General features: G+C 33.6%; 1 protein-coding gene and 1 long non-coding RNA gene across 2 annotated transcripts in view; one reads left to right on the plus strand and one right to left on the minus strand.

The window, feature by feature from the left end:
• Positions 1–3,849, minus strand: part of PDC (phosducin) — a 16,425-nt gene extending 12,576 nt beyond the window's left edge. The window contains exon 1 of the mRNA XM_011999158.1: positions 3,797–3,849. The gene's annotated coding sequence lies outside the window, so the exon portion shown is untranslated. The remainder of the gene's footprint in view (positions 1–3,796) is intronic.
• LOC105553183 overlaps positions 1–13,389 on the plus strand; it is a 33,859-nt gene extending 20,470 nt beyond the window's left edge. The window contains exons 4-5 of the long non-coding RNA XR_001008115.1: positions 9,084–9,163; positions 13,370–13,389. This is a non-coding gene — a long non-coding RNA (uncharacterized LOC105553183). The remainder of the gene's footprint in view (positions 1–9,083; positions 9,164–13,369) is intronic.
• Positions 13,390–14,559: the final 1,170 nt, after the last annotated feature.

Genomic DNA, 14,559 nt, shown 5'->3' on the forward strand with positions numbered 1-14,559 from the left:
TATATATATGCGCGCCAGTATTCCCCTGCATGTTAGGTAATACAAATGCCAGTTATTTATTTGGCCGGTTTCTGGCTTGTTTTGAAGTTAAGGAAAATATTAGTATTCTATACTAACTGCAGTAAAATTAAGGATATTGCTCTAAAAAAGTAAATCAGAAAAGTGGTGTACAGACTTAGTATAGAGCATATATACTCACTTTAGTCCAGGTAAGATCAAGTAACTAGTAGAATATCTAAAATATATAGCATATGCAATATTTTCCACACAGAGAAAAATATTTTTAGCATTTCAATAACTGTTATTATCCTTAGCAAACTAAAAGGTTGATGCTCAGTAGAAATAATAGACTTTATTTAGAAGGGCTGAGGTTCAGGTAAATGTATCCGCATTCCTTTTTTCTTTTTCAATTATGATGAAAGGTTTTCACAGTCTTATTCTGATACTGGTTTCCCCAAGTACAAAGTAAAGAAATTAAACAGCCAAACATTAAATTATCTGTTTACTTATAGCATACCTGACATCTTTCCATGGCTGTACAAAATGCAGAAAACATAGAGCACTGAAGTAGCTCCAATGTAAAATTTTCAGAGTAAGATTGTTTTTTGTTTTGTCAAATTTAAAATAAACAATCTTTTTTCTTTCGTTTACGTGAAAGCATATATTCATATTCCCTTTTGGAAACACATAGAGTAAGAAACTGTTTCAGAGAAGGTGCTGCACTAAAAAGGCATTATTATGACTGAACATGATTAAACATGGGATAGAAATAACAGACTGGAAATCAAGTACGGAAGTGAAATGCCTGTTTAACTCAACTGAAGTGAAATTTAGTAAGTTATCTAGCTTGAAGGCACTATCTGGCACATATTATGTTTTGAGATGGCTAAAACTAAGAAAAAATGCTATGTGGGCAAAACTGACAGAAATTCTGCTTCATTTTATTGCTAGAAATCTACATTTGGCATCTTGATCTGTGTCCCACAGAGTGTCACACTGTGTTCTAGTCACCCTTGCAGGGCTTTATGCCCTATTTTTCTCTACCTCTAACTGTATATCTCCTTAGGTCTCTGCTTTCCTGTTTTCTAAGGTGACTAAGCTAATCTGATCAACTAAGCCAAGCTAATGTGCTCGCCAATACAGATACATTAATATGAAGTGTTTTAACCCCTTCCATGAATATCTTCCCCAATGCCATATTGGACTCTATAGAAAGTAGTTCTGCCTTTCCTTTCTTATTAAAATAAATTATCAGTGGTGAGAGTTTCATATCAGATAGCTTTGACAACACCATGTCAGATCACGAAAGTGTTACTGGGCTTGTGGCGACTTTCAGTGTCTCTACAAGAGACACAAAGGAGATTTTATACCTCATAACAATTAATTTCTTGAATTAATTGGAAGTGAAAAATGGGAATGATTATATGATTTGAATGTAGCATACTTGTTTTCCAACGAATTGTCTTCCTTACCCATGATTTTGCAGATCATAAGTGATTTTCTGTTTGATTTTCCTTTTTGCATTTATGTTGTAATGCTTTATATATCTTTTCTGAATTTCAGTTCTCTAATGGAGTAAGACAAAACTTAGGATTTTTGTTACTACCTTCAATTATGTTAGTTGTTAATTTTGGGATAGATCAACTTTTACATTTTGTGGTATCATAATAAGAGTTTTCTTTAAAATTAAATTTTGAGATGGATAGTGGAATACAGGACACGTGGTCCTCAAAATGCCTATAACAAATTAGAAAATTGTTGGCAGTCAGCAAATGTTAGTTTTCTTTCTTTTAAATACAAAACACTCATCTGGATGCTGTTGAAAAATTTCCTTACTTTATGCCTGACTTCCCCCTACCCCCAGTATGTAGATAAAGTTCATAAGAACTTTGATAGAAAAACTATGATAGAAATTTTGATATAAGACACTATAGAACAGATGTAATATTTTCTGTTTCTACCCTACTCAAATAGTTTTGCTTTTTCAACATCTATGGGACTGGGCAGGGGAGTTGTAGGGAGCCTTTTAAACAATTTGTATGTCAGGAATGCATAGCAAATATCAATTTCCTGTCTGTTATCCTGTATCATCAATAAAAAAAAATTTACTCTGGAAATATGAGCTTTAAAAGTCATAACTGAATTCTTGTTCCTAGTGAAAAGACATCCACCAATCCAATTTTGCTATTACAACATACAGATATTCTTTTACTTGTTCTGGAGAAAATAGAATTTTAGAATTTATAACCGCCATCTTTTTAAAAGTGTCTCTTTATCTTGTAAATATACATATTCCTGTACATATTGTTTGAATTCCATTGCAGACATTATTATGAATGGTTCATATATATTTTGATAATGACATATAATCCACTTATAAACATAATCCACTTATAAACATAATATTTAGGCAGAAATCGTCTTGATGAATTAGATGATCTCTAAGTTTTTTCTAGCTTTAATATTAGGTGATTCTAAGTAGCACGTACAATGGACAATATGTATATTATATATATTTAAAATGGATTCTATAGTGAGAAGTTATTTTTGCAGTTAATAAAAATACTTCATTGCAAATCAATTACTGCACTCATTTTCATAATGCAAAACTGTAAGGTTTATTGGTAATAATAATAACCTCCATGGGAACAAAATAGAAAAAAAAAAAAACAACTGAAAGAAAATTTTCACTGAATTTAACAAATATCAACAAACTCTCAGTGTCCTTTTCTTTTAAAAACATTATTTCTGTTCCATTAAATTTCTAAAGTAACCTTTCAAAACAAACATTATTTCTACTTTAAAAATTAAAAACCACCAACAAACCACCGCCACAATAACATACTACTAAGGAAAAGCCTCAAAACATGCCTTAGCGCTGGATGAATATAGTAGTCCTCTTTTACCTGAGGTTTTGCTTTCTGTGATTTCAGTTACCCTTGGTCAACCTTGGTCCAAAAATATTAAATGAAAAATTCCAGAAATAAACACTTCAAAAGTTTTAGATTGTGCAGTGTACTGAGTAGCTTGATGAAATCTCACACTATCCTGCTCTGTCTGGCCTGGGACATGAATCATCTCTTTGTCTACCATATCCACACCATACGCATTACTCTCTTGGTTATCAGATTGACTATTGCAGTGCTTGTGTTCAAGTAACCCTTATTTACTTAATAAGGTCCCAAAGCACAAGTGTTGTGATGCTAGCATATTGTTATAAAGCTTCTATTTTATTATTAGTGATTATTGTTAACCTCTGACTGTGTCTAATTTAGAAATTAAACTTTATCATAGGTATGAATGTTTAGGAAAAAAACATAGTATACACAGGGTTCAGTTCTATCTATGGTTTTAGGCATCCAGTGGGGGTCCTGGAACATATCCCACTTGGAAAAGGGGCAACTACCGCACTCCCTTTCCAACTTGGGAGCCAGATCTTCCAACATAAAGTTCAAGGACTCATCATTTATTCCCTTAGTTTTCCCTTCACTCAAAGGAAATTTAAAATTGCAAAATGAATTCTCCAATCATGGTCTTATTTTAACAGTCTAGAATATCAGGCTAAACATTGCATGTTTACTCTGAATCTGTATTAGTGAAGATGACTGGTGGAAATCACTGAAAAGAGAGAAGGATACACTGTATTTAATTGTCTTTGTAGTAGAGAATTCAAAACTTTATGTACTTTGAACTATTTTAAATTAACACAATAATATATAAACAGTGAATCACTATTCTTTCCCCTAAGGTAAAATTTTAAAAATTATATTATCAAAAGGACTACTTGTGGACTCACTGTTTGGATCTCTGTGCCTGGTGTCCTTGTTCAGTGGGTGAGAATCCCTGTCTACTGAACTCCTCTTGAACTTCAGTAGGTTTAAGCTCAGATTTAAAATCCCCAGATATTGATGACCCTTGCAGAAATAGCTCTGAACAAGTAATAGGATTAACAGAATTAGCAAGACCTATTCATTTATAATAAGGCAAAACCAAACAAAGAGTAGTCAGTTTATATTTTACAGAACACATTGAATGGATGAGAGACAGAGATCATTATGAGTACTTATTTATCACAGTAACATGAGTTGTATTCATTAGTCCCATAATCCTCTATTGAGCACTTACTTTGTGTGAAACAAGCAGTACCTAGGCACCAGGGTAAAGACAAGTAAACCCCATTTCCTATATCATGGGGCTTGCAGTCTAGTGGGGGAGATAGGTAAGTAAAAAGGTAATCACAATGAAGTGCTATGATTACTACAACATTGGGAGGAGGAGTAAGAGTGATACTATGATTTTCATCTTCTCTTACTACAGGCTTTTAATACAATTTTTTTCAGATGGGCTTTGTGGTTTTTTTTTTTTTTTACAGATCTTGCTTTCTGGATTCTAATTTTATTGGCATTTTCTCCTTTTCACTTCTCCTTATTGTTTCTGGTTTTTGCCATTAAAAATTCCTTTCCTGCTGTTTTTTAATGGAGTTTTGAGATGTAAGGGAAGTAGATGCATGTGTTTCATCTTCCGTCTTTTCCTAACATCTTTAATTCTTACAACCAAATTATCATCTAACTTTGCCAAAGTAGGAGATTTAATTTACTCTAAGCTTAAAACTGGAAATTTTTAATTAGCAAGAGGACAAAATTTTAATATTAATGGCAATTAAAATGAATACATTTAGATATTTAAATTATAAGGTTTAGTCATACATAGCTTCACCCAGAAACTTTAAGTAGATCTTAATGCAATTTAAACAGTGATAGTGTCTAAATAAATTTTAATAGTTATGTTTTATTATACTAAATTAATTTGTTATTTATTTACTGTGTTAGTAGGAGGGAAATCTGTCACATTTCAGAACTTTGTTGGCTTATATGTTTTTTTATTGTAGAATTTGATTTGAAGAATAGACAAGAGTACATAAAATTTACAATATTTAAGAGAGTCACAACCATAAATATTTTCATAGAGATTCTTCCAGAAATCAAAGTATTTCCTAAATTAACTTTCATTTTCATCCTTAAGTCAGATTTTTACCTCCCATTTAGCAGGTTTCATGTTTACCTCCCATTTAGCAGGTTTCCAGTTTGTGTGCTATACATGTGCTTTTCAACAAAGTTTCTCAGGGCAATTCACTTTCAGTTTTTATGAACTGAGTGTTTTTTCTCTAGCTAAAGAATCTAGAATGTAGTCAGGTGCAATACAAATGTAACTTAAAAGATGTCTTCTGATGGCAAATGTGAAGAAATTTAATATTTCAGTTTGATGATAAAAAATGTCATAGTGGTTTTAACATTCAAAAAATATGTTTTAAGTTACTGTCAAATATAGTGTGGTACTCATATGTTCAAATATGTAATATAGGTACAAGTATAGAGACTTATGGTTAAAAAAAATTACTATAGCAATTCCTCTGCTACCGCCACCTTCCCAACACAGATATTTCCATAATTTGCTTTTTATTTTGTGCTATCTCTGGCACTTGTTTACTGGAAGGATTTGGGGTCATTATGGACATCACACACTTGCCTCCATTTTGGACAAGCATATTTGATCTAATTGCTTCAATTATGAATTGAGTAATTTTTGTAGATCATGAAAACTTGTCAAGAAAAGAGTCAAAGCCCAAAAGGTCATTATTTCACACATATGATTCTTGATTGATGTAAAAACATTTAAAAGTATCAGAATTATATGTTGATGTACTGTTTAGATTTTTATATATGATTTTACATCCAATTTTAAGAATACTACTTTACAAGGCACAAACATTATAAACCAGCTGAAAATATCTTAGAAAGCAGGAATAAAAATATTAATAATTAAGACACTTCCTGAGTGCTCATCATGCCAGGTGAGGTACTAATTGTTTACTTTGCGTAATCTTTACAACAATCCTTGGAGGTAGGTCAAGTATAATTTTATAGATGAGGAGACAGGCTTGGATAAGTTTTGTAACTTATCTAATTGATGCATTTATTCCCCAATATTTGTGGAATGCCTACTGTGTGAAAGCACTCTTCTATGGACAAGGTATTTCTATATACAGCAGCAAGAAAACAGTTTTTATGTTTCAAATGTTGACATTATGTCCATGCAGACCCCAGCGTTCGAATTCAGGTATGACTTAATTCCATGTTCCACACTATTAACCAGTAAAGTCTCCTGTTTAGGGAAGATTAAATTACCTGCTCTAAAAAGATGAAATTATAGAATTTTCTTTAAATTCTAAAATTCTAAACAGCCTTCAATGGAGATTTTTCTGGTTCCAGGGCTGTCATACATATCTACTTCCTCTTTTTTTTTTTTTTTTTTTTTTTTTTTAGTGTGAGAAAGTTAATTGTAAGGACAGAATTGACAGAAAAGTGTGACTTCCTTAGGAGTTCAAGGACAGCTATACACTCTAGTCGTAGGAGACTGGAATGTCAGCTCAGAATCTTGGAGGATACAATGCTGCGTAAATACCTTAGCAGCTGGGAGGGGTCTGTTGATCTTCCCAGAAGGACTCAAACACCAAGACTGCGGCTTTCCATCCCACTAACAGCATGCACTGCCTGCCCCCATCCCTGCTCCTCCTGCCATGGCTGATCTTCTGTCACTAGTTAATACTCTTCCTAAGGCCTTCCATATCACCTTTACTTTACAGCCTGTGCTTCCTCAGTATTTATTTTCTTATTTCTTCTGTTTTCCATAACCCCCCTCATGGCCTTGACTCTACTCAAGACACCTATCTATAGAAATTTTTTAAGCCTCCCATCTATTGATAACAGCTTGGCTATTTCCATGTTTCCAAATGAGTATTCTGGGAGAATCTGATTTGTTTAGCCCAAACCATTTTGTTTCATTATGCCATTGGCATAATTTGGCCAAGGTCACACCCTTGGTCTATCAGCTTTAGCCAGATGGCAAGGTTATGTGACCTACATAGGGCTACCCTTTCAGTAGGGGCTGGGGCATTTTTAGTAATAAAGGGTGTAAGTGAAGCAGATGCTCTGGCAGACATGGTTTTTACTAAAAATAAACCTTATCTTACTTTGAACTTGAAAACATGTCCCTCAATCTTCAAATAGCAGAATTAAATTTAGAGCTGGAAGGGCATGTTGGAAACAAGACCATACTGCTGAAAAGACTTACCAGAATGAGATAGTGCTGTAATTTATTCTGTTTAGGATTTTATTTCCCTTTTCTGATATGTGTTCTACTCTTTCTTGTCTGAATTTTATTCTTCTTGATTGAGAAGAGGAAAGCAAGGTAAGAATTCCAGTTTCTCTTTCTCTTTGCAATTTATTATTCATGTAAAGAGGAGACATGTCTTCCTTCATTGTCTTCTTACTATATGCATAATTTAAAATCTTTTTATTCTTAACATATTTTTGAAACCTAGTTTACTTTGGATTATAGTGTTCTTAATATTATTTTATCATATTTGATTGCATACCCTTTTTTCCACCTTTTTATAGTATCCTTTAACAAATCATCTGGGCATTCACTGAGATGTTACAACATCAGCCACTTTATCTTTCTCCTTTCCTAAAAATATGTGGAGATAGTTATTATCAGAATTTTATTATCTCTTGATGTTTTTTCTTTTAAAGAGTCTTTGACAAAAGAATATATAACTTTTTTTTTTTTTAAGAGAAGGGGGTCTCATTATGTTACCCAGGCTGGCCTTGAAGTCCTGGGGTCAAGTAACTCTTCTGCCTCAGCCTCCCAAGTAGCTGGGATTACAGGCGCCTTTTTTCTGTAATGCTCATTGCCTTCTATATATCTGTAGCACTTATTCTTCTATAGTCAGCCTTCCTTTTCTTTTCTTTTTGTAGCTTAAGTCCCTTAGTTGTTTCCTTTTGAAGGTTTACAACACATCCTTGTTACCGGTTGGTTTTTTCTTTGCTGGACAGAATTAACTCTGGAGTAGCAATTTGATGTTTTATCCTCCATCTTTTGAAAAATATTGTCAAAAGATGGAGGATAAAACATTATCCCCCATCGTCAAGAAATTTTTATTTGCACTGAAGGAAGTTTCCATGATAGTCCATTTGGTATCACTAGATATAAAGGAATATCTAGTGATACCCACCTGAGGCTGGGTAATTCATAAAGAAAAGAGGTTGGTTTGACTCACGATTCTGCAAACTGTACAAGAAGCATGGCATCAGTAACTGATTCTGGTGAGGCCTCAGGAAGCTTTTATTAATGGCAGAAGGCAAAGGGGAGTTAGTGTGTCACATGGTGAAAGTGGGGCAACAGAGACAGGAGGGAGGTCCCAGACTTTTTAACAACCAGATCTCAAGTGAACTCCTTACTGCTAGGAGGGCCCCAAGTCATTCAGGAGGGATCTGCTCCCATGACCTAAACACCTCCCAAGAGGGCCCCAGCTCCAACTTTGGGGATCATATTTCTTCTCTCTCTCTCTCTCTCTCTCTCTCTCTCTCTCTCTGTGTCTCTCGACAGAATCTTGCTCTGTCTTCCGGGGGCGGGGGGGCGGTGCAGGGGTGCAATTCCAGCTCACTGCAAACTCTGCCTCCCAGATTCAAGCAATTCTCCTGCCTAGGCCTCCCGAGTAGCTGGGATTACAGGCCTGCACCACCATGCCCGGCTAATTTTTGCATTTTTAGTAGAGACAAGGTTTCACCATGTTGACCAGGCTGTTCTCGAACTCCTGACCTCAAGTAATATTCCCACTTTGGCCTCCCAAAGTGCTAGTATTACAGGCATGAGCCACCGTGCCCAGTCCACATATTCTTTTTAAAAATCTGAGCATATTTCAATTTTACTCCACATATTTTGCTATCTTTACAGGGAATGCATACCGAATGCAACAAATAATATGCTTTTCATATTCCATTATGCATATTTTTCCAGAAAATGAATGTTATTCTCAGAAGAGAACTCAAAAAGGATTTCTATGAAGTTTCTGGCAGAAAACCAAGAAATTTACAAATGCAAGTGGTATTTTCATTTTCTTTTTTTAAAGACCATGATGTAACATAAGAAAACAAAATACTAGAAGTGAAAGGCTGGCTCCACTGAAGATGTTCAATAATAAGATTTGATTTTTTAAAATCACATCTTTTATGGGCTCTCAGGACATGGAAACAAGATTAAAAAAGGTGGTTTTCTGGAGACTTTCCAATCAAAGCAATGAATATTTAAAGTCAAATAAAAGGTAAATGGAAAAAAATACAGTAAGGTACAAAAAGATGATTCCTTGAAAGACATCAGAAATCAAGCCAGAAGAAGAGCAGTGGTAAAGATTCACAGGAATTAGGAAGAAATTTTGAAATAATTAGGAAGTGGTTTTAAGTAATGATATGAACTGTTTTACATAGGACCTTAAAAATTGTGGTGCTATATTATTATATCATTTAATCCTCATAACGAGATATGAAGAGTACTATTGCCTCTATTTTACTGTGCAAGCTGTTTTAGAGAGGTCTAGTAGCTAGTTAATGGTCACACCTCTAGGAAATGAGAATCAGCATTCTAACCCAGGTTGCAAATCTACTGTTCCTCCACTAAATAACACACAATCTATTTCTATACATCACTGTATGCATCATAGGCAATAAAATTAAACCTAAAATGTCAACAAAAGCAAGTAAATGCATCTTGGTATTTTCCACAAACATTTGGTATGATTCAAAACTCAGGGAAAAATGATAATAAAAGAATAAAACAGGCCGGGCATGGTGGCTCATGCCTGTAATCCCAGCACTTTGGGAGCCTGAGGGGGACGGATCACGAGGTCAGGAGATCGAGACTATCCTGGCTAACACGGCGAAAACCTGTTTCTACTAAAAAATACAAAAAATTAGCCAGGCGTGGTGGCAGGTTACTGTAGTCCCAGCTACTCGGGAAGCTGAGGCAGGAGAATCACTTGAACTCGGGAGGCGGAGGTTGCAGTGAGTTGAGATCACGCTCCTCACTCCTCCAGCCTGGGAGACAGAGCGAGACTCCATCTCAAAAAAAAAAGCTGGGGTCGGGTTGATTTGGCCAAATTTACCTTTTAATTTGTATGAGTTCAAATATCTAATTTGAGATATAGACAACTTAGCAAAATTTTCTATGACATGTATGGCACCAGATATTTAAAATCTCATAACTATTATTTTGACTGGTATGCAGCACATCACATGACCATAAAATTGTCTAAGGAAATAATCGATGCTCCATTGCTTAACTATTGCTTAATTTGTTTCACTTAGTTTACATTTTCTACTGTTTTTTTAAGAGATAAAGAGATAGAGACAGGACATTATCTTAAGTGAAACAAGCCGAGTACAGAAAGACAAATATCTCATGTTCTTACCCATAAATGGGAACTAAAAAGTTTATCTCATGGAGGTAGAGAATGGAATGCTAGTTCACAGAGGCTGGGAAGGGATAGGAGATGAAGAGAAGTTGGTTAATGAGTTCAAAACTAGAGTTAGACAGAAGGAATAAGTTTTGATAGCACCGTAGAGTGACTAATGTTAATAAAGATAGTCTAGAAGAGATGTGAAATGTTCCCAGCCGAAAGAAATGATAAATATTCAAGTAGATGCATATCCTAAATACCATGATTTGATCGTTAAACATTGTATGCATGTATTGAAATATCACACGTACCTCATAAATATGTACAATTATTCTGTATCAATAAAAAATAAACCCAACTGTTTGAGCTAACAAATATATTTAATGATATTGCAGGATAAAAAATCAACATACAAAAATATGTTGTGTCTCTATACACTAACAATGAACTATGTGAAAGGGAATTAGAGAAAACAATCTCATTTACAATTGTATCGAAAAGAATAAAATACTTAACAACTAAATAGATAAAAGACTTAGATCCTGAAAACTACAAGACATTGCTGAAAATAAAATGTAAAGACATCCCATTTTCCTAGAGTGGAAGATTTAATAATGTTAAAATTTTAATACCACCTAAACCAATTTACAGGTTGTATTTAATCTTTATCAATAATCCAATTTTTTATGTAAATAGAAAATCAATCCTAAAATTCACAAAGGACCCTAAATACCCTAAACTATCTTTAGAAAGAACAAAACTGTAAGCATAACACTTCCTGGTTTCAAAGTTGATTACAAAGCTACAGTAATTAACGTAGTATGGTACTCACATAAAGACAGACACATATAGCAATGCAACAGAATAAAGGGTCCAGAAATAATCCCACACATATATGGTCAACTGATTTATAACAAGGGTGCCAAGAATACATGATGGGGAAAGAACAGGTTTTTCAACAAAATGGTGTCGGGAGAGTGGATTCCACATGTAAAAGAATGAAGTGAGACCTTTATCTTACACTATATACAAAATCAACTCGAAATGGATTAGACTTCAATATAAAACCTGAAACTGTAAAACTCCTAGAAGAAAACGGGAAAATTTTGTGACATTAGTCTTGGCAATGATTTCTTGGATATGTCACCAAAAGCACAGGCAACAAAAGCGAAAGTAGACAAATGATACTACATCAAACTAAAAAGTTTCTACAAGCAAAGGAAACATTTAACATAATGAAAAGCCAACCCATGAAGTGGAAGAAAATATTTGCAGGCCACTTATCTAATTAGGGGTCAATATCTAAAATATATAAGGATCTCCTTCAACTCAATAGCAAAAAGCACATAACCTTATTAAAAAGTCAAAACCTTTACAGAGCAGTCATAAATTGAAAAAATAAAAAATAAAAACATAAGAAATAAAAACTGGACAAAGGATTTGAATAGATATTTCTCCAAATGAGACATACAAATGGCCAATAAGTATATGAAAAGATGCTGAACATTACTCATTATCGGGGAAGTGCAAATCAAAATCACTTTAAAATATCACCTTATATCTGTTAGGATGGCTATTATTAAAAAAAAATGTCTCTTGTAAATACCATATAGGTATATACTGTCTATTCTATCTAAATTGCTAATGTCTCTCTTTTAATTGGATAACGTAGTCCATGTACATTTGTTGTGATGACTGATAGATTTAACACCTATCATTTTATGTTTTAATTTTTTAATGACATTTATATGATTTAATTTTTGCCTTCCTCTCTTATTACCAAATTTCCTTTTGATTGATTATATTTTCCTTAATCCCTATAAATTCCTTCTTCTATTTGGAAGACATTCATTATTAAAAAATATCTTTCAATGAAATATATTCAAAAAGTGCATATATCATGGGCTCATTGAATTTTCACATTTTACTGCCAGTCACCATTTGTCTTTCTCTGAGAGTAATCATTAATCTAACTTCTAACACCATATAGTCTATAATATGTATATTATATATAAAACATGTCTACATACATAGATGGCTCTTAAACATAAGGAAATATGTTCAGTTTTACTCATAATATGAGAAGTGAGAATATGAGAAAGTAAAATTATACTGATACCCTTCCTGACTTATCAGATACGCAAAAACTCAAAAATCTTGGCGACATATTCTGCTGGCAAGATGTGGGATAGCACTTTCATACATTCCTGGTAGGAATAAAAATTGGTACAAAACTTATAAAGGAAAATTTGACATTATCTAACAAAATTACCTGTTATTACCTTTTGACCTAGCAACTCCACTTCTGAGTATTTACCCTGAAAATATCTATCTAACTGTATGAGAATTTATATGCACACATTTATTTATTGAAGCATTGTTTGTAATTTTACAATATTAGGAACAACCTAAATGTCCATCCATAGGAGGTTGGCTAAATTAATTATGGCACATTCATAGAATGAAGTACTATGGAAATTTAAAAGGAAAAGATCTCTAAGACTGATATGAAGTGATTTGCAGAATATATTGTTAAGTTGGAAAAGCAACGTTAAAATTGTATGAAGTATATATAGTATGCTATCTTTTGGGTAAGAGAAAGAAGGCGATACAAGAAAATATACATATGTCTGTTCATTTTTGCAAAAAGAAACGCAGGAATGAAAAACCCAGAAACCAGTAAGATTGGTTACCTACTAGGAGTGAGTGAGCATCAACAGTTGAGAATGAGGGAGTGATGCCTCCCCAAGTATAATTTTTCATACAGTTTTAACTTTTGTAATCTTGCTAATATTTTACATACTCAAACTAAACCCACAAAATAAATCTAATAAAAATCAGAGGAATCTAAAATGGAATTCAAACAGAAACAAGTGAAAGTATTTCAAATAAAAATACAATCACATTGAAGATGGGGGCAATGGACCCAAGTTATTTTTTGATATAGTGTTTTGGAAACTTAACCTAGGAATAAAGACCAAAAGAACTATATATAAGTACTGAAATTTAATAAGTAGCACTGTTGTTTTTGATGTTGTAAGTTAGTAATATGTTACTGCTTTATGTGTTTTTAAGGATTGGGCAAACAAATAAATTGAGTGTAAAAGAAGTCTGATTCCTCATTGTTGAAAGGAAGACAGCCATGGGATTGGGAAAAGAGTAGAGTGAATCCTGTGATTGGGATTGAAGATATCAGTATGAATTCACAGCTTGTTCTATGTACCTGTCTATCAGCTATCTGAGTATCTCTCTGTTTATCTATCATCTATCTATTTATCATCTATCGAACTTATCTATCCACCCATCTATCTATCCCTATCATCTACCTATGTATGTGTATGCATTTCCCAGCTCTGTGCACTAAGAGGACCCAAAACAATGATACCCCAGTAGTAGTGAGTATATTTAGTACTCAAATCTTGATAAACAATGTCTTCGCTAAAATAAATAAAGGCATGTTGGGAAAGAAACTAGCTAGGGCTGGAACAGAAAAGTACAAAATGAGCCTAAGATACAATCTTATGCCGAAAATTAAAGCATGCTAAAAAAATCAGGGCGATGTATCAGAAGGATACAGGAATCAGCTCGAAAGGGCTCCACTGGTCAAATTTGGAAAAATTTGAGCATCAAAATGACAATAATAATGGATTTAATCTATAGAATAAAGTAAGGACTTATGGGTATATACTGATATAAATAAATGGGGGAAAAGGAAAATCCCTTGTTTATAGTAAAATGCCAACCAAGATGTAGAAGGAATAAAGAGTTAAAAAATGAGCTATTAGGTAACCATCATGGTAATATTTCATTCAGGTAAGAATTATTAATGGATGCTAAACCTATTGTGTGGCAGTTTGATGAGGAGCAGGATATTTATATAGCCTCAAGTTATTTCCCCACAAATTATGTATAAATTACAAAGAGAAAAAAATCAAATTTACAGTGGAAAAACCCGATAGAAACCATTTAATGACTTGATCAGTTAAAAATCACCAACAAGGAGACAAACTGACATCATGTGCATTCTGATTGTGAAAAAGACACAGCACAGCTTCTGTGATATTCTTACCAAAAATATGTGGTCTGAATTTAATCATGAGGAAATATCAGACAAAAACAAAACTGAGGGGCATTCTACAAAGTAACTGGCCTTCCATGGGAAAGGTTGTGAAAGAGAAAAAGAACTATTTCTGATTAAGGAGATTAAAGAGACATGGCAGCTAAATGCAATATATGATCCTGGATTACAGGATTCTGGATTACAA

This window comes from Mandrillus leucophaeus, unplaced genomic scaffold, assembly GCF_000951045.1.
Source record: "Mandrillus leucophaeus isolate KB7577 unplaced genomic scaffold, Mleu.le_1.0 Scaffold584, whole genome shotgun sequence".
Taxonomy (NCBI): Eukaryota; Metazoa; Chordata; class Mammalia; order Primates; family Cercopithecidae; genus Mandrillus; species Mandrillus leucophaeus.